General features: G+C 38.4%; 1 long non-coding RNA gene and 1 pseudogene across 1 annotated transcript; one reads left to right on the plus strand and one right to left on the minus strand.

Annotated features, from left to right (window-relative positions):
* The first annotated feature begins 1,997 nt into the window (after positions 1–1,997).
* On the plus strand, positions 1,998–10,444 carry LOC140509543 (uncharacterized). The gene is made up of 4 exons (XR_011968809.1): positions 1,998–2,338; positions 2,729–2,866; positions 5,366–5,465; positions 6,420–10,444. It is a non-coding gene; the product is annotated as an uncharacterized lncRNA (long non-coding RNA).
* Positions 10,445–16,703: 6,259 nt separating this feature from the next.
* LOC140509542 (protein FAM136A pseudogene) lies at positions 16,704–17,929 on the minus strand (annotated as a pseudogene).
* Between the last annotated feature and the right edge of the window lie 2,719 nt (positions 17,930–20,648).

A 20,648-nucleotide genomic window follows, 5' to 3' on the forward strand; every position in this document is an offset into this window, starting at 1 on the left:
GAGATGCAAATCAAAACAACTCTGAGGTACCACATCACACCTATAAGATTGGCAAACATGACAGAACAGGAAAATGATAAATGTTGGAGGGAATGTGGGAGAGTTGGAGCACTAATTCATTGTTGGTGGATCTGTGAGCTCATCCAACCATTCTGGAGAGCAATCTGGAACTATGTCCAAAGGGCTACAAAAATGTGCATACCCTTTGATCCAGCAATATCGCTTCTAGGACTGTATCCCCAAGAGATCATAAAAATGGGAAAGGGTCCCACATGTACAAAAATATTTATAGCAGCACATTTTGTAGTTGCCAAAAACTGGAAATCAAGGGGATGCCCATCAATTGGGGAATGGCTGAATAAATTATGTATATGAATGTAATGAAGTACTATTGCACTATAAGAAATGATGAACAAGAAGACTTCACATAGGCCTGGAAGGACTTATATGATCTGATGCTGAGTGAAAGGAGCAGAACCAGGAGAACTTTGTGCACAGCAATGACCACAGTGTATGAGAGTTTTTTCTAGTAGACTTGGAACTTTGTAATAATGCAAGAACTTAAAAAAAAAAAATTTCCAATGGTTTTCTAAGGCAAAATGCCTTCCACACTCAGAGAAAGAACTATGGAATTCATTCCCAGAATGTAGCAGATCATGTTTGTGTCTGTGTGTTTTATGTTTTGATTTGTTATATGATTTCTTCCATTTATTTTAGTTAGTCTACATAGCATGACTATAGTGAAAATGTATTCAATAGGAAAGTATATGTAGATCCTATATAGAATTATATGCCATCTTGGGGAGGGAGGGGGGTGGTGGTGGGTAAGTGTGTGGGGGGTAAAAATCTAAGTTTTATGATAGTGATTGTAGAGCATCAAAAAAAAGAAATAAAATAAAAAAAAAGAAATACTGATTCTGGCATTTACTAGCCATTTGACAGGGGACAAGTCATGTACCATCTCTGAGTCTGTGTTCTCCTCTGTGAAATGTGAATAAAAATATTTTCACTACCTGCCCCACATAGTTGATGTGAAGAAAAGATTCAATAAATCTTACATTGGTAAAATATGAATGAAGTCTTAAAGCTTTAGTATCATTATGCAGAAGGTATTCTGAAGATAATTCTTGAGAAACTGACTGCCATTCTAGGAGAGCTGAATTGGTAGGGTTATATATCCAGAATGGAGGAGAAGTTAGCAGTTGTAGTTGACAGAGGTGACCTTGGCAATGATTTTTTCACCCTGTAAGATATTGTTGGTATATTTAAATGTTTGTGTATTATTTGTTACACCGTTAAAATGTTTAGACAGTAACACTGTATTATTTGTTACACCGTTAAAATGTTTAGACAGTAACACTAGGAAGAGATAGAACAAAAAATAAGCATGTGGGAAAAGATATTTCACCAGTTATTTTATAAAATGAGATGGCAGCTCAGAGCTGATTGATTAATGATGTTAATTAATTATTAATTATTAACATTGATGAAAAAGAGTAATTTTTAAAAATTTATTAGGAGTTATCTAAAAATTTGTTTTATAAGTCTTGATTGTTTTACAAGCCAGGATTAGAATTTGTTAAGTCAAGTAGCAGACTGTGGAGATGGAGATTTGGTATGGCTTTCAACTAGTTCACAGACCTGACACCCATAAAAACTACACCTATGTGTTTCTAGGGGAAGTAACTTCAAACTCTGCCACACTATCATTTAAAGGAAAGAAGATTTAAAAAAAAACAAAACAGACTTACAAAGATTACAGAATCATCAAGTTATAAAACCTGAAAGAACCAGTAGGATATATATTCTCATATTCCTTTTGGTATGGGATATATTCAATATATGTTTAAAAAAAAAGCTAGCCTCTCTGGCATAATGCCTGGCAAAAGAGTAGTTCACAGAGTTCTATTTCTGTCATCGAACAGTCATCTCTTTCCAGTGATGACAGTTAACTCACTGCAAATGACAGTTCACTCTTAAACTTGATGTTTGGAAGGTTCTAACCAGTTAGAAAGAGCCCTAGCTCATTTCTCCCCATGAAAAAAAAAATCAAGCAAGCTTGCAGCACCACATGTAGGATAATAAACTTATTCCTAATGTATAGAAAGTATACAAGGGATAACTAGGAGATACAAAGGGACACGTAAAATCATAGGATTTAGTTCTGCAAAGGATATATGGGATTATGTAGCCCAAATTTAGACAGCCTAATATAATAGACTTAGAGTTAGTGAGACCTGGGTTCAAATCCTGCCTCTGACATTCACTAGCCATGTGACTTGGATAAGTCATCTATTCTCCGATCGTTGATTTCCTTATCATTACCATGAGGATGAAGGTAACTGGGATTCTTTCCTCATAGCATCTTTGTGAAGTTTAAATAATATATTATAAATCAAGGACTTGACAAAATTTAAAGCCTATACAGAGTATCCTTCTTAAAACTGCACTAAAAGTTTTGAGACACCCTCTCCAAATTATTTGGAGTTATCAGTTATTATCATTTTGCAAAAGATGAAATTTCTGCAATACTGAGTAGTTCTTAGGACCTAGTTCCTGCTCATGTGGAATTTAAATTCATTAAATACAAGGAAGAGAAATTAACAGGCACAAAATAAAAGGCTCACTTATATGTGAACCATTTGGGGACAAGGAAGGGATAAAAGTATAATATAAAGAAAAAGGTGCTTCATTGAATATCAGTTCCATTCATCTTCTACTGTTGTAGAGCATATTAGAAGAAACATTTTGAAGGAGGAAGTGTGAAATGATTGGCCAACTGACAAGTGTGGATGGCTGCAGAGAAGAAATAACCTCAAAGGTGTCAGCCTTGATACCTCCTTTCCAACTTGACACTGGACAGAAGGTTAGTAATTGTGTATAAGCTACAGAGTTTATGTCTAAGTACCGGATAGCATGATAATCCCCCAGGACAGTAAATTACTAATCAGGACAAAAATAATGGTCCCTCATTAGAATATAAGCTCTGAGAGTAGAAATTATTTTTGCCTTTCTCCTCCTATTCCCACCACTTGTTATAGTGTCTGGCACAGAGTAAGCTTGTTGACCAACTAGAATAAATCAAATCAAGCACAGTCATGCTGGGCCCTCTACTACCAACCGTAGGCATGAAGAAACTCAAGTCAATCAGGCAAGAAAAAGGTGGGTCCTTCCTACTGATGATGAGAAATAAAAAAAGTCCAAAATTCAAATACAAAGCATATCCTTTTTGATCTTTCTTTCTTGGTCCCCTTCCTTTTGTCTTTGTTTATTTTATTCTTTTTATCATCTGTCTTAACATTCTTTTCTCTCCAATTTAACATGCTAGGTATCGAAAGATTACCATGCTCATAGGCAGGAGACTCATATTCTCGTCATCTGGTTTCTGTCATAATTATCTCTGTATCCTTGGAGAAGTTACTGGAACTCAGTTTATTATCTATTAAAATATGGGTTATGCGAAATCACAGGATTTGGGGTGAACTTAGAGGTCTCTTGAAGAGGAATTCTCTGCCTAAAGGCATTCAGTGATGGAGAATTTACTATTTCTCAAGGCAACCCTCCTTTGATTAGGAAGCTTTTAATTAAATGAAGCTGAAATCTGCTCCTTTGCAATGACTGGCCACTTTTTCTAGTTTCTGGGATCATTAAGAAGAAGCTAATTTCTTTTTCCATATGCCATCCTTTCAAATACTCAGTGGCATTTATCATGTCCACCCAAATGTCTTTTCTCCAGGATAAAAATGACCAGTTTTTTCTTTGGATCCTTATATTGTATGATCTGAAGTTCTTTCACCTTCCTGATCACCCCCTCTTTAGATACCCTCTAGTTTTCGACACCCTTTCTAAAATGAACACTAAGAATGAGTACCATGCTCCAGATATGGTCTGACCAGAGGATGTAGCAAGATTATAATCTCTCTAATTCTGATAAAATAAATAATAGCTAATGTCACTAAAGCATGATTTGCTCTGACCAGCACTCCCCAATCATTTGTCTGGTAATTCTTTGTATAATTCCTTTATTCTAGTATTTTCGTGTGTGTGTGTGTGTGTGTGTGTGTGTGTGTGTGTGTGTGTTAATCAGAACAAGAACAAGAGGCATTTCTTGTTGATCGATCCCTTCTCCTTACTGAACATGAATTGAACAATGATCTTGCACTATTAGGTGACTGTGCCTAATCACAGGGTTCTATTTTCTTTAATAGCCTCCTTATGTTTGGTAAAATTCCATCAGGCAAACTCTCATGACTATGGGTGTTGGCAGATATATACTTGGAAATTCAAACTTCTGTGCATTGGGATGTTATTCTTTCAGTCAAGAGTTTGTGGACTGAGTAAAGCATGCTGATCAAACCCTGGAAATCAAAAAAAATATGTGCTCTCATATGTAAGTTGAACCATGTCACAAAGTGAGAGGTCTAAGCAAGAAAATTAATAGGACATCTTCCAGGTTGGGCCAAACATAAAGAATAGTGTTACAGAAGACCATTCCTTTATTTCTTCAGCCAACATTTGTTAAATAATTTATTAAACAAAATTTCCAGAAAATGGTGGAAAGATAGGATTTTAAAAGGAATATAAACTTTTGGAATCTGAAACACCTTGAATGCACATTAGGGAATGAACAATGTGATAAGTAAGACAATGGCGTTCATTCAATGGACACTTGGCATGTTTTGTTGTTGATGATGGTTTCAGTGAGAATACTGCAGAAGAACTGAACCTCATTATCCTGCCTCAAATTATGTTGCTCAAATTTCCCTCACTGGAAAACTGATTACTATAAGCAACTCTCAGACTCCTCATCTGTCAGGTACTCAACATAAGTCCTATGCAGCTTCCATCAACTTCAAAGGGACTTGCAGGTGCTAAAAGAATACAGAATATAGACAGGGATTAGTTTTTCCAATATAAAATGATTTTCCTTTAAAAGGGAAGTAAATAGGAAGTGCTGAGCCTAGATTTAGATGCAGTTAGTATCTTTTCTTGACTCCTTTTGAAGTCCTAAAGTCAAACACAGATTATAGTGGGGCATGAATTTGTGGAATGCAAGCTTTTGATGATTCCATCTCAAACATATTCTAGAATGAACTCATATGATTTTCTCTTAATCATTGGACCAAAATTGCAATGACCCCCTTTCTCTGTTGCCAGCAGAAATAGGCTTTCCCAGGCTACAACCAAGGCCCATGCATCCATTAAATAATTCACCTTGAACAGGTTATTCTTTAGTATTTAATGAGGAGGAAGAACATGGCATACATTGCATGGAACTAATACACAAACATTTTCTCTGCACAGTAAATTTATAATCAAATTAAGTAGGCATTGGAGTGAGATCTTTGTGTTTTGTTTATTTCAGAAGTCAATCAGAAGTTCCTTAGGGAGGAAACATGGTCTGAGACAGTTCTTCACTGCCAAACACATCATATGAAACTCATCAAAGGATGACTCATTAGAAGGTAGACTGCAATTGCTGTCAGGAGAGTTTGTTGTGCAGAGAAATTCATAGCCAGGGGGGAAATGGCCCCAGAGGTTTTCAGCAGTAGTTTTGCCCCAGCTTTTGTGAAATGTTGTATGAGATGGGTGTACTGGTCTAGGAAATAGTTTCACACATGTGTGCTTTCTAAAACCAGTTGGGGGGCAATCAACTGAGGAGAATATAGTTGATGGCAGACTGCAAATGTGTATGAGGATTGAACTGCATTAAGATTCTGAGCACATAGAGGACCCTTAATAAATATTTGGTGACATGAATTGAATGAATACTCTTGGGTTTTACACACCAAAAGTAAATTGAATTGCCTTCCAAACAGGAAAATTAGAACAAGTAGAAAACCAAAGTGAGTTGGAGTCACTAGAGGTACAATAGTTTGGACAAAGTCGTTGCTTTACTGCTGAAGCTGATGACAAAGCTGTGAAACAAATAACAGATTGTGGAATCACAAAACTTTAGAGCTTGGAGGGACTTTGGATCATCTCATCCAAGTCCCTCATTTTCCAGATGAGAGAACTGAACAACAATGAACTCATGATTCATTGCATAGGAAGGCGACTTCACATCGCTAATTAGCAGGAGAGCTGTCCCTGGAACCCAGTGCTCTAAAGTTCTCCCCTTTTCTGATTCTAGAATCATAGCTTTAGATCTAAAATGGGCCTTAGAAATAAACTATTTCAGTTCCCCTCATTTTTATAAATGTCATTTGAGCCCAGAGATGTTAAAATACCTTGGACAAGGTCATATGCTACTTTTCTCTTGGGAATGCATCCACTCATTTCTTGGTCTAGTTACACATTAAGATCAACAAGATGATGAAGGTAGACCTTTGTGCTAGTAATGAAAATTGGGTCAGATGTTATTACTTATTTTATTACTTAAATTTCCCCACAAGATTATGGATTTCTATTTTCTCAAGTTTATTTCACAGAGGCCCCAGGAACCTAATTTGTGACCCAGCATTCATTTGATTTTCAATTCAGTTCAGCCACTAATTATTGCTCTAGCAAACCTGAAGAAGACACAAATGTAAGTAATATCTGGCTCCTGCCCTTGAGAAACTTATCTAACATAATTTTGCATATTTTTACAAAGCAAGTCTGGTGACACAAGCTAGAAAAGGAATTAATTCAATAAACCCTTGTTATGTACTGTCAGTTCTGGTAACAAATGACCAAAGAGTCACAGAGGTTTTGCAATCACCATTAACTCCAAAAATACCAAAGAGCTCACACAGGTTATAAGCAGAAAGCTTTCTTTACTCTGTTGGGGGAGAGAAATTAGACACATGCCAGGGCCTCCTCTAGTAGGAGGGATGGTCTTGGCATGGGGATCCTGACGGTACCTACTAAGTGCTAGGTACTATGCTAGCCATGGAAGAAACAGAGAAAAATGAAAAAGAAATCTATACCAACAAGGAGCTTACATTCTATTGAGGGGATCCAACATGGTCACAAGAAGGAAGAAAACAAGTATTTATTAAGCACCTACTATGTGCTAGGCACTAAACACATTACAAATTATTATCTCATTTGATCTTCACAATAATTCTGGAGAGTAGGTGCTATTATTGTCCCAATTTTATTGCTGAGGAAACTGAGGTAGGTGGAGTGACTGATGATGTATCTCACTGGAAGAGTATACAGGGAAGACAGAAGACGGCTTAGGACACAGGCCAAATTCTGAAAGAACACACAACTAATAAGTATGTGAGGCCATATTTGAACTCAGGTCTTTCTAGTTTCAGGTCCTTTACTCCATCTACCATGACACCTGCACAAATGAATTAATTCAAAATATTCAAACAGCTCCATGATCTCAGTTCATTTGTACAAATGTTTACCATTTTCAGGCCATTTTTACATACATTTCTAATTTTTTTCTTACAATAATCCTGAGCATTTTATGTCTAGGGGTGTGTGTGTGTGTGTGTGTGTGTGTGTGTGTGTGTGTGTGTGTGTGTGTGTGTGTGTGTACATGTGCATGTGTGCATGTGCCTGTGTATATGTAAGAGGTGGGGGTATTACTATTATCCCAAATCAATGAATAAGGAGACTGAAGTTCAGTGAGGTTTGGCGAATTGTCTAACTTAAGATCCCACAAGTATTAAGTCAGAGCTCTGTTATTAGAAGCCAAATCTTTGATGCAGTTCACTGCTCTATCTACTACATTAATCCAATCATTATTCACTGTTTTTGCATTCCTGAGTTTCACTTCATCCCAGGGTTTTGAGACTAAGTCATGGATTCCTTCTTAAGAACTCAGAAAAATAACCACTTTCTTTGCCCAAAGGTACACTCCCAATAAATATAGTATAGTTCCAGGTTAATAAAGATGTAAGTTTAAAGTACCTCAAAGCCTTCCAAACTTGAGTCTGGCTGCCCATACACAAAAAGACAAGAGCTTGGTCTGGCAGAAGGAAGACAATGACCTTGCCCTTTTGACTTCGCTTTTGTGATTTCACATATACATTTTCATACCAACCAATCAATCAATCAAAAAGCATCTATCAAGCCCTTAGTATGTGGCAGACACTGTGCTAGATGCAGGAGATAAAAATATAATGAAAAAGAATCTTGAAATCAAGGGGATGCCCATCAATTGGGGAATGGCTGAGTAAATTTTAGTATATGAATGTAATGGAACACTATTGTGCTATAAGAAATGATGAATGGGAAGACCAGAGAGGCCCGGAAAGACATATATGATCTGATGCTGAGTGAAAGGAGCAGAACCAGGAGAATTTTATACACAGCAAAAACCACAGTGTGCGAGAAATTGTTCTGGTAGACTTAGTACTTCGTTGCAATGCATAAACTTAAAAAATTCCCAGTGGACTCTTAGGGCAAAAATGCCTTCCACATCCAGAGAAAGAACTATAGAATTCAATTGCAGAATGAAGCAGATCATTTTCTTCTGTATTATGATTTGTTTGTTTTATGATTTCTTGCATTCATTTTAATTCTTCTATGCAACATGACTAAGGTGAAAATGTATTTAATAGAAATGTATGTGTAGAACCCATATAAAACTGTATGCCATCTCAGGGAGGGAGTGAGGACATAGGGGGGAAGATGGGGAAAGATGGCAAAAAAAACTAAGGTATATGGAAGTGATTGTAGAACACTGAAAACAAACAAAATGATAATAATAATAAAAAAAAGAAAAAGAATCTCTATTTTCAAAGAGCTTACTTTCCAATGGAGGAGATAATACGCATATGTATAAGTATATACATATTAAATATAGAGAGAGTAAAAGAAACATACATCCAAGGTTACTTAGGGCAAAAGAACCTTGACAATTGGAGGAATCAAGAAAGTCTTCCTGTGGCAGGTGGCACTCTGTCTTGGAAAAAGAAAAGGATTTTATAAGGTTGAAGTGACATGGATGGGGCTGACATCCCCCCACCCCTGACCCAGCATGGGGAATGGTCAATGCAAAGGTAGAGAGATGGGGCATAGAGTGATGCATGGGAGGAAAGTAAAATAAGCCACTTTGAGTGGACAGTAGAATGAAGGAAAGGTGGTGATGCCCAACAAGACTGGAAAGATATGCTGGGAAGACCTTTAAAAACTCAAAAGAGGAGTTTATAGTTTATAACATAAAAAATAGGAAGCTCATAGGATTTATTGAGTAACACCACCAGATCTACACTTAAGGAAAATTACTTTGGCTGCTGAAGGAAAGATGGGTTGGAGTTGGGTCAGATTTGAGGCAGAGGAATGAAGTAGAGGGGCATTGCAATAACCTAGGGAAGAGATGATAAGGGCCTGAACCAAGATGATGGCAGTATGAATAAAGAGATAGGGTTAGATGTGAAGAATGTTGGAGAAGGAAGTTTGGTAATTGATTGGACATGTGGGATGAAGAAGAGTAAACAGTTAAGAATTGCATCAAGGTTAATAAAGTTGGAAGACTGGAAAAATGGTGATACTGTCAACAGAAATGGGAAAATTTAGAAGAGCTGTGGGTTTGGGGGGAAAGTGCATTTTGTTTTGAACAGGTTGCGAGTGCGGTGCCTATATAACATCTAGTCTAAAATGCTTAACAGAACTGAGTCTGAGGAAGGAGTGGACATGGATAAATGGATCTGTGAGTCATCTACATAGAGATGGCAATTAAGGCCATGGGAACTGATGGTCCTGGGAGAGCATACAAGGAGGATAGAAGAGTGCTTGGGACCAAGGTTTTAAGGATCACCCCAAAACAGGGGCCATGACATGAAGGATAAGCATACAAAAGAGACTAAAGAGTGGTCAGACACATAGGCAAAGAAACAGAAGAGAATATTATCAAGAAAACTCAAATAGGAGAGACTATCCAGGAGAAGGGTGTGATCAACATCAATGGGAGCAGAGAGAGAAAAAAAATGCCTAAACGTCCATTGTCAATTAAGAGATTATTGATATCTTTGGAGAGAGCATGCATATAGAGAGCTTTTTTTTAAGTGTGAAAAAATTAAATGATTGGTTGAAGAAATGGAAGAATCCAGTGAAGTTTTTTTTTTCCAAGGTGGGGAACACTTGGGCATTGTTGAAAGAAATAGAGAAAGAACAAGAGGGGAAGGAACTAGGAAACTGAAGAAAATCGTAGTGGCTTAGATAACACATAGCTCAGGGGGCTCACTTTGGCAGAGCCCTCTGAAGCCAGATTAAGGGTATGAAATCTCATGGCAGGAGCAACAAGGGCTTCCAAACCCTGTCTTTTTCAATATATCTGTATCCCCAACTGGCCATGTAACACCTGGGGTGACTCCATAAGGAGGGAAAACTTGGGTAAGCCTCTCTTGTACAGGAGCACACAGATAAGGTACATGGATGGCCAATGTATACATGTTAAGGGACACTTCAGGTCTCCAATACTGCAGGACGGCTGATATCTTTGCACTGTTCCTGCTGGACCTTCTCCTTACTGTTCTGATACATTGTTCAGTCTCTACAAGGTTTTATAGCACAGTACCTAGAATACTGCAGATGTTTAATAAATGTTGACTTGTGAAAGTGATGAAAACTCAAAACCTAATAGCAGAGGGAAGCCTAACAGCCAAAAGGCAAGTGGAACACTGTCTGGCATTGACCAAAAGAGGCCATTAGAAAGTAGTGTTTCTTGCAGAGGCTGAACAACCCACCACACCAGCGGGGAAAAGGTCCAGCAGGAACAATGTGAACACAGCAGTCCTTCAGCATTTGAGGCATGAGGTATCCCTTCATGTATGCATTTCAAATGTACACAGTGACCATGTTTCTCATCAGGATGTGGCTGGCCAATGAATTACCAAGACTGCCAAAGGACTTTTTTTTTAAGGTTCATTTTAATGGAGGGGTAGATATTACAGAATTCCTCAATTCCTGCTCTGTTACTGTAACACCAATAGCAACAGCACACCTGAGGACTGCTGCTGTGAATAATTTCAGGGGTCTAATCACATAGTATAATGAACTCTCATGCACATATAAAGTCCTAAGGCTCTTCTTCTGTGGGCTGACCACTGACTCTTACCTGGATTCACACATAGGCAGCTCTCTGCTCCTGCTCCATCTCAAGGGAACTGCTCTACTCTGTAGCTTCTGCCTTTGGGAAAACAAAGTTCAACAGGCCAACAACAATATTAACGCTCACCACCAGCACCATCATCACAATTCACCTCCAAATCCAGAGGCTCCTATTGCATCCTGGGTCATCTCCAGTCATCCTGATGAATATCTGGTCACTGGATTCAGATGGCTCTGGAGAAGAAGTAAGGCTGTTGACCTGCACAGCCCTCCCTCACTCAAAGCAAAGTCAAGTGCAAGCCATGTCATCATTTCTCTAATGGGATGGTCTTCTTCGGCAACAAAGGACGAGCACAGCAACAGCATCTTGAGTTCACTTCAACAGCTCTCAAAAGGGGCTTAACCTCCTCATGGGTGTGTTTCTGCCCTACAACTCTATTTGCTTTCAAAGTTCAGAGGTTCCTTCAGCAAGTCTCTGCCATTAGAGGTCTCCTCCGGGCTCTCAGGTCTGCTCCGGGCTCTCAGGTCTCCTCTCACCTGTCTTCTTCTCATCGCTGGTTGTTTTCACATTTACTTTCTCAACACTGGCTCTTACTTTATATACAGCTCTACTCAGTATCTGATTAGCTAGAACCCACATGTATATACCTGATTGGTTAAAACTCAGTCCAGAAAAACAGCAAAGATCCTACTTTGCTTGCTTTGCAGTTACCACCTAGATTCATTATAATATAGGGAGCTAGATTTGGAGTCAGAAAAGGAACCTTGGACTGAATCCTGGCTCTGCCACCATACCACCTACATGACCTTGGGCAGGTCAATGTGTCTCTGAGCCTTGGTTCCTCATATGTAAAATAAAGGGACTGGATTAGGACAGAGGTCTTAATATGGTATCTTTTGGAGAGATTTCAGGGTGTTTATAAACTTGGATAGGAAAAAAAATACATTTTTATTTTCAGTAACTTTTAATTCTTTAAAAAAAACAACATTCTAAGAAGGAATTTTTCACCAGATTGCCAAATGCATGCATGGCATCAAAACAGTTCATCTTTGGAATAGATGATTTTAGGGGCACATTTCAGCCTTAAATGTATGATTCTGTGAGCACTGTAATAAAGGGATTCGCCACTACAAAGACAAAGTTGACAAGTAAGAGGTGCCACCTGTAATGGTCATGCTTGATTCTGACTGGTCCCCTGTCAGATTAGGTTCAGTGTGGGAAGGAAATGAGGCACTTGTAGCTTATTCAACAGTTAATAAAAGGGGTTAACCTAGTCAGAGCATGGCATTCTTGAAAAAATATTCAACAAGGATATTCAAGCACTTAGCTTGGGTAGACTCAGCCCCTATCATCTTGTTTAGAAATAACATCTGGTCATCAGGGAAGGTGTGCTGACTGACTCCCTTGGTCTCTAGATATCTGTCAAGTTTATAGAACTGTTTATGCCCTTAGGTGACCAGAAAGCCATGTCAATATGACCAGAGGCCACCAAGGACAAGGGAGGCAGCAATTTAGGCCCCTGGGCCAATAAAATACCAGAAACAACTCTGTTGCTTTTCAAGAGAAAAGCAAACCTAGCCTATATGTGGGAATGGGGAGGAGGAACCCCCTGGCGGATGGTATGCAATCATACCACATACATATATTATGCACATGCGCATGCACACACACACACATACACACACACACAGACAGGGGGTGGGGGGCAGGGCGTATGGATGTCACTGCCCTTGAATCCTGAAAACCTTTGTCACATTGAAAAGCTCCAGTTCATATTCTTCAACCTGGAAGGAACAAAACATGGATGAGGGTTTATAATTTAGCTTTGGATATTCTCCAGGGCAGGATGCAGGAGGAGAAAACAAGATCAATTAGATAACCAGAGAGTGAATTAGCCATTTTATCAAGCATCTAAACCATGAAGCACAAAGCTCTTCAAAGAGATAGTATTATCCTTAATGGAATCCTTTAGAGCATCTTCAGTTTTTCTAATGAAGATAGAAACCTTCATCTCCAGCAAAGTGCTTTTCTTTGCTTGTTTGACCACAAGATTATTTATTCCATCCAGTCCCTCAGGGGGCTGATGCTCTTCCCTCTAACACTGCTCTTCGTAGAGTTATCTAGAGTGGGAATCTAGCCAAATGATTTAATCAAATTATTCTTGCTCTGGCCAATATAAGTATTTGAATAGCTCCACTTATTACTCCTCTCCCTAATGATACTCACTTATCTAAAATCACCACCTAATTGATAAGATGTATGAGGGAAAACACCATTAGACAAAATGTTAAATGAACTCAAACCATAGAGAATGTCTTCATGCCCCTCCCTGAATTTATTTAATCTCCAGTGGTGAGGTTCCTGATGGAGATGAGATTTAATCCTCCCTAGGAGAGGATCATAGCTAGAAGAGAGAACAGGTTGGAGCTAACGTGTCATCACAAACAGAAGCATTTCCTGTTCTTTCATGTCCCTTGCTGGAATCGAAGGCCATGACTTATGAGAGCTGAGTCTTTGTCACCTCATGTGATTTCCATTTCAGATATGGCAGAACACACTGATGAAATTGAGTAGGTAGCATTATACATGCTAGTGTCATCAAAGCATGTTGTTTGGCATTTGAGAAGGCAAAACATCTATGTTTTAAAAGGATGGCACTAGGAACGATTTTTTTCTCTTCCAAAAATAACCCATGTCTCCCAAATGATCTCATCTTTACTTTGTACATAATTTCGTATATATCAATATAGGTACATGCTGTCTTTCCCAATAGAATATAAGCTCCTTGAGGGAAGGGACTTGGATTCTTTGTATCCCTGGTACTTAATACAGTTATAACAACTTAACACGGTAATCAGGGGCAGCTAGGGAGCTCCATAGTGAACAGATTGCTTGGCCCGGAGTCAGGAAGACCTGAGTTCAAATTCAGCCTAGCTGCTGTGATCCTGGGCAAGTCACTTAACCCTATTTTTCTCAGCTTTCTCATCTGTAAAATGAGTTGAGGAAGGAAATGGCAAACTAGCCTTGTCAAGAGAACCCCAAATGGGGTAACAATGAGTTGGACATGGCTCAAAATATGACAATAACAACAACATAACACAGTGCATGTTAAATAATTTAAGTGCTTAATAAATTTTGTTACCGAACTGATACCTCTCAAGTTCCCACAGCAGGGAGCATAATGAAGGACAAGGAGCAAGTGTTGGACAAATACTTGGTCATACAAACATTGAGTTGGATTGGAATTCTAGTGCTAGATAACAGTTCTTGGTCAAAGTGTACTTATTATATATCTGCCCTAATCTTGTATGAATTCCAGGACTCTTTCTATTTAGGTAAACAGTCTAAAGTATGGAATTGCAAAACAGTTTGTGAGCATATTTATCATACCAGCTTAGGTAGAGGGATACATTCCACAAAATACTTCTTCAGCTAGCTATTGAAATAAACCACTCTGACATTCATCAGTTCAGAAAAATTCATGGAAGACTCAGTTTCAATTAGAGAATATCCAGAATTTTTCGATATTTGAAAAGAAATGCAATTCAGTTATTTTGTTGATGGCTAACAAAATGTTGTTAGGTGGAGGTCTGCATTAATGAATCGATACAAAATACATGCAATTTGCATGATAAATTTTATTATGAAAATGGATTCTATGAAAGTAGCTGCAGTGTTTAGATAGCAATCTTGCTCATACTATTAATTTGCTTAGTAAAGTCTGTTTTCACTGATTGCACAAAGATAAACTTCAATTTTTCCCATTTAAATGTCTGTGTTTTTTTTTTAGTTAGTGGGATCCAAATAAATTAGTTGACTTTTTTCTAAATATGACAATATCTTAACTGTAAGAGATTTTTCTTAGTCCTCTATCTTCCTTTTGTCCCCTTCAGTAGCCTCCTTAATTCCTTCCTATTTTTTGCCTGAATTCTGTTTCCTACAGCTTTTCTGAGAATACTTTTCTATGCTTGCTGTAAAGAATGAAAACAAAACTATTCTGGCATCATCCCTACCAAGTCAGAATGATTGGCAGGTACTTGTTTAGAGCTTTAGGGAAAAAACAAACCTCAAAATGGCATTCAGAAATACAAAAACAAGTTGGTTGAGAAAGAAATCTTAGACTGGAGGAAAAAACGACTTTCCTTTTGCCAAGCAGCAGTATTATAATTTGCATTTATTGGAAAAAAAGAATGCTTTTGGAGAAGCACACCAGACTAAAATGGATTACAGATAATAAGCAATTTCTCTATAAGCCATTACTCAGAAGGGATGTGAAAAACCAAGGCCCTTGGAAGGCTGGAGTTGGTGAGTCACTGAAAGTTGTACGACTCTGTCGTAACTCTTAGTATTATAAACAATGGTATATAGTGAGGTTAGGGCAGATTAAAGAAAATGAAGTATCTAGCTTGTCTCATTGAGAAAAGAGAAATAAAATGTTGTTTCACTACGATGTAAACTATTGATTTGGTTTTGGTTTTTGTTTATCATTCTGAATGGTTATCAGATCTCAAAGGGGCACAGACGCTTTATTCATTCCAAGAGTCACTCTCAGTTATACTTCAGTCTTACTAAGAAACTCCATGCTAATCTTTCTGGAAATTTTGGAGGAGATAGAAAAAGGATTGGACAAGTCCCTTCATCCATCTGGGCCTCACTTTCTTCACTTATACCAGGGGATAGCGTAGCATGGTAGATAAAGGACTGGACCTGAAGTCAACAATGGTGATTATCAGATTTCAAAAGGATAAGAATAAGATTCTAACAATAATGTTTTCATTCATTTTAGTTGTATCCAACTCTTTGTGATCCTATTTGGGTTTATTAATTTGTTGTTTGGATTTTTGTCAAAGTTACTGGAGCAGTTTACCATTTCCTTCTCCAGTTCATTTTATAGATGAGAAATTGAGGCAAACAGGGTTAAGTGACTTACCTGGGGTCACACAGCTAGTAAGTATCTGAAGCCAGATTTGAACTCAGAATGATGAGTCTTCCTGAATCCAGAACTGGCATTCTATCCACATAGCCATCCTATAATAGTAATATATACATTAAATAGCTTCTTCATCTCATGGATTCTTTCCAAAATAATGTCAGAATGTCATTTGGACTTAATGCAAAATTATTACTAGTGTACACTAAGGAAAATAGAAACTAAAGATTTTAGCTGAAAACCTAATAGTCAAAATGAACCAACAGATGAAGGTAATACTCCTTCAGGTAAAACATACTGAGCATAAAATTATCAAGGAAAAATCTATGGTTGTATATATAAATATATATTAAATAAAACTTGTTTCATCAGACACTAGGAAAATATGACGTAGCCTTAAAACACTGAACAGGAAAGCTATGTTAATGGCATTCAGTAAGAGGTTGGTATAAAGAGAATAAGATCTTTTCCAACACAGTGCCTAGTCTAAGTATGCTGCCCAAAGTTTTAACCAACAGTGATAACTGGATAATTGGTGCTAACTGCCTCTTGTACTGTGGGGTAGAAAAAAGTTGTTCATTGCAACTTGCTTGGAAGTTTAAGTTGTTTTCCTACCCTCTCCTATCCTAAGAGGGTCCTCTCAACAAGTTGTTTCTGTTGAAGAGGGCAAATGGGCAGGTCATGTATCACATCTTTTTCTGCTTTGGGGGAAAACTAACTCCCCCAAACCAGTCACCTACCATTCCATTAAGCAAGAGGCTTAAGATGGTTCTGCAAGCAAAGAGAGGCTTTCTTTGGCTCAAAACGGTTTTGTGTTAGTCTCAAAAAACATTAACTGAAGTGTTGCCTTTGTAGTACCTTCCAGAAGGGCAAGAAAAAATAACCTGAGCAGCAGTCCTAGAAAAGTCAATGTGAAGGAACCTGAGCTTCACATGCCTGGTTGGGAGATTTATGCTCTTGCTGGTGTCCCAGCTGAAAGCTAGTGTTGAGCACTGTCTTGCTCAGAGCTCTAATCAGAGTAAGCCTCTTTCCCCAGACTCCCCTCTGAATGCCAGTTTTTGTATTGGGGAGAAAAGCACAACGGTGTTTCTCTTTTCCAATCAGTAGTGAACTCATGGCTTCTGCTTTCTGGTCTATGGGAAATGGTTCAACCAGGTGGATGTGAAGTTGGCACCAAAAAAAAGTGGACAGCTACCTCAGGGACTCCTACCAGATGGGAGGTAGGTTGGGGAGGGCTCCTAATGCCTATAAACCCAAAGGTTTATTCCAGCTTCTGAACCAGTTGAAAGCTGGTAAGGTCTCCAACAGATAGAACAGGGGTCACCTTCACTGTAGGGATGGGCCTGGGTACTATTAGCTTTTCATGCTACCTTCAATTCAGATCTGAGCTCCAATTTCTTCCATTTCTTCACCTATGGGCTAAAACTCATAAAGGAACCAACAGAGTCCAGAGGCAGATGTGAAATTCCCAGAAAGGTATTCTTAAACTTGCTAATACCCTCAGCTGCTTAATTCTCAAATTTTCACTGAAAGGTAAAAATTTCCATACATCTTTACAAGTAGACCCATTATCCCACCCCAGATGACTATTGACAATGACTCTATTTTGCAATAGATGCCAGGGAATCCTTCATCTTCTTAGTCATGGTGGAGGTGAGGTGCATGTGGTCATCAACATATTTGGTCACACCAGACTTTAGCTGTCTCCTCTCCTGCTACTCTTTGCTACCAGCATACATCAGGTTTTTGGCTTTGTCTTTGCAGCGCATGGTGCATCGAGCTATGTGGTCCTGGCATTTCTCCAGTTCACTGGTCACAAGAACCTGTCTGCACCACAGGAACATGGTAGCATTCAATGCACTGATGGAGGTCTGGGTATCTTCATAGCAGCTGGCACTGCACCAGAACGTGGTACCCTGCATCTTTTGGATATTCTCCCACTCCAGCCCTTTCACCATGATGCCAGCCACCTCCTGTACCTGCAGCTGCTACGACTCCACCATGGCGTACATCCATACACCCCCCATTCCCCAGCCCCACGCCCTGCCTGGCTTGGCAGAGCACTCTAGTCCTGTGTCCACATGGAGTCCCAAGAGCGACTAGCCTTCTCCATGCTTTGTATACATTAAGAGTCTTTCTGGTATCCTGAAATCCAAGCCCACATTTAAAGCAATTAACAGAGCAGCTAGGGGGCACAGTGGATAGAGCACTGGGCCTGAGTTCAAATCTGGTGTCCAGCACTTACTAGTTGTGTGACCCTGGGCAAGTGACTTAACCCTGTTTGCCTCAGTTTCTTTATCTGTAAAATGAGCTGGAGAAGGAAATTGCAAACCACTCCAATATCTCTGCCAAGAAAACTTACAAATGAGGTCATGAAGAGTCAGACACAACTTGAAAATGACTAAACAGCAACAAAAAGTAATTAACACTTTCACAATTAACATCAATCTCAACAAACCCTATACACTTTTGGGTGTATGAAATGAACAATGATGGGTTTGGTATGTATGCTTACAAAAATCCACCCAATATTAATGATACACAGGCCATAACGTAACTATAGAAAGATGAACACTGTCAAAAAAGAGAAAGAAAACTCACAGACATTCTTAGAGCTCATGATTAACAAGTTAAAAATCTACAAGGCTACTTTTTTAACAAGCAGAGCACTCCTCTGAGCAACAGTAAACACTAAAGATATGTACATGTCAATGCTTTGGTTGAATGTCAGTGAAAGTGATCTACCTCTGAATGGACCTCATGAATAGTTAATATTCTAGAGTGGAATCAAAAGGCCCTCTATGGATGAAAGCCTTACAAATTCAACCAAAAATTTATTATCATTTACCATCAAACTAATGACTGAGCTATCCGGATTTGTTTATAGCAATAGAGAGATTTATGACAGCAGTGTAGAATCTGGTCATTGACACCAGAAATTACGGAAGGAGTTGCCCTTAAGGACCCTGGACTTTCTAGATCAATGCAGATTCTACAATGGAATGACCAATAGGGAAATTTGTTTTTCTTGGTTATACATGTTTGTAACAGGTTTTATTTTTCTTGCTTTCTCATCATGGAGCAGAAGTGGGAGGGAGAGAATGAAAACCTGAAATATTAATTAATTCATTCATATTTATTAATTAATTTATATTTTTATTTATTATATTTTATTTAATTCTATTTATGATTAACTTATTTAATTTTTGAAAGATTGGAAGTCGTGCACTATACTGTACCAGTTACCCATCTGCACCACTGGAGGAATTTTCCACACTGGAAATTCATTGCACCAAAGGTATTATCTGTACATACCTCCCCATACTATAATATCTAGTAATATGTGTCTATTCTACATATGTAAGTATATACACATATATGTCTATATTTATAAACATATGTTTAAAATATATTTGCAAAAGAAACTTCCTTAGAATAACCCTCTCAGGGAGTTTATAAAAGGATTACTATCACCCTTTTCTTATTAAGGGAAGGAGGCTCAGAGAATGAGAGTTGAAGTATTGTGCCAACAGTTATCTTGTGAGTGAATATTAAAGCCAAGATCTGATTTTAGGCCTTACTGATTCCAATTCTAATGTTTTTTCATTAGGATGTACTCCTAGTTCCTTTAGATTGGAAAGTTGAATGCATTCATTAACTATTCCAATATTTCCATTTGATGTGTTAGGATATCCAATTACAGATGTAATGAATGTAATGGAGCAGCATTAGGCTTTAAGTCAAAAGACCCAAGTTTGAGTCTCAGCTCTAATGTTTGCCAACTCTGTGGTCTTTGGTAACTCACTTGATTTTCCTGAGTCTCAGTCTTGTCATCTGTAAAATCAGGACAATTATACCTGTTTGATCTACTCTCCAAGACTGTTGCAATTTAAGTACTCTGAAAATGGAAAACCACTACATACATGTGAGCTTTTACCATGCTTCTAGCTGTACACATATATCTCCCAATCTCTAGATGAAAGCATTCAAGTGAGGAAGAAAAGACATTCTCCAAAGCTACAGAGGGAGTTTATGAAAGAACCAGTCACATGCCTGCACAGATATGTCAATGTGAAACATCTAGATACCTGAGGAGGGGGCCAGAGGAAACACCCTTTTAAGAGGGAAAAATGGCACCTCCCAGATTGGAAAAAAGGAATCATCAGAATGCCTATTGTTGATGGGCAGATGTGTGACCACCATCTTTTCTTTCTTTTGTTGATGTGTTTTTCTATTTAAACAAAGGAGATCTGTGGAAGCAAGAGTCAGGTGACAGCTGTGAAGCAAGGAAAATCAGCCAGGAGGTTGAGATTAGAGTCCTAATAATTCAAGGTGATTGAGTTTTGTTGAATTTTTGAAGAAAATTCAGATTCAACTGTATCTCAAAACATTTAAATAGAACCTTTATTAGGGTGGGGCCCTTAGGTGGTGCCATAGTGAACAGAGTGCTGGGCCTGGAGTCAGGAAGACTTATCTTCCTGAGTTCAAATTTGGCCTGAGACACTTATTAGCTGTATGATCCTGGACAAGTCACTTAAGCCCGTTTGCCTCAGTTTCTTCACCTGTAAAATGAGCTGGAGAAGGAAATGGCAAATCACTCCAATATCTTTGCCAAGAAAACCCCACATGGGGTCACAAAGAGTCAAATATATCTGAACAACATTAGGGTGAAATAATTAGAGCTTTGCCCCAGGGTGCCAAAATGTTGAAGGCACTTGCAGT

Source organism: Notamacropus eugenii, chromosome 6 (genome assembly GCF_028372415.1).
Source record: "Notamacropus eugenii isolate mMacEug1 chromosome 6, mMacEug1.pri_v2, whole genome shotgun sequence".
Lineage (NCBI taxonomy): Eukaryota > Metazoa > Chordata > Mammalia > Diprotodontia > Macropodidae > Notamacropus > Notamacropus eugenii.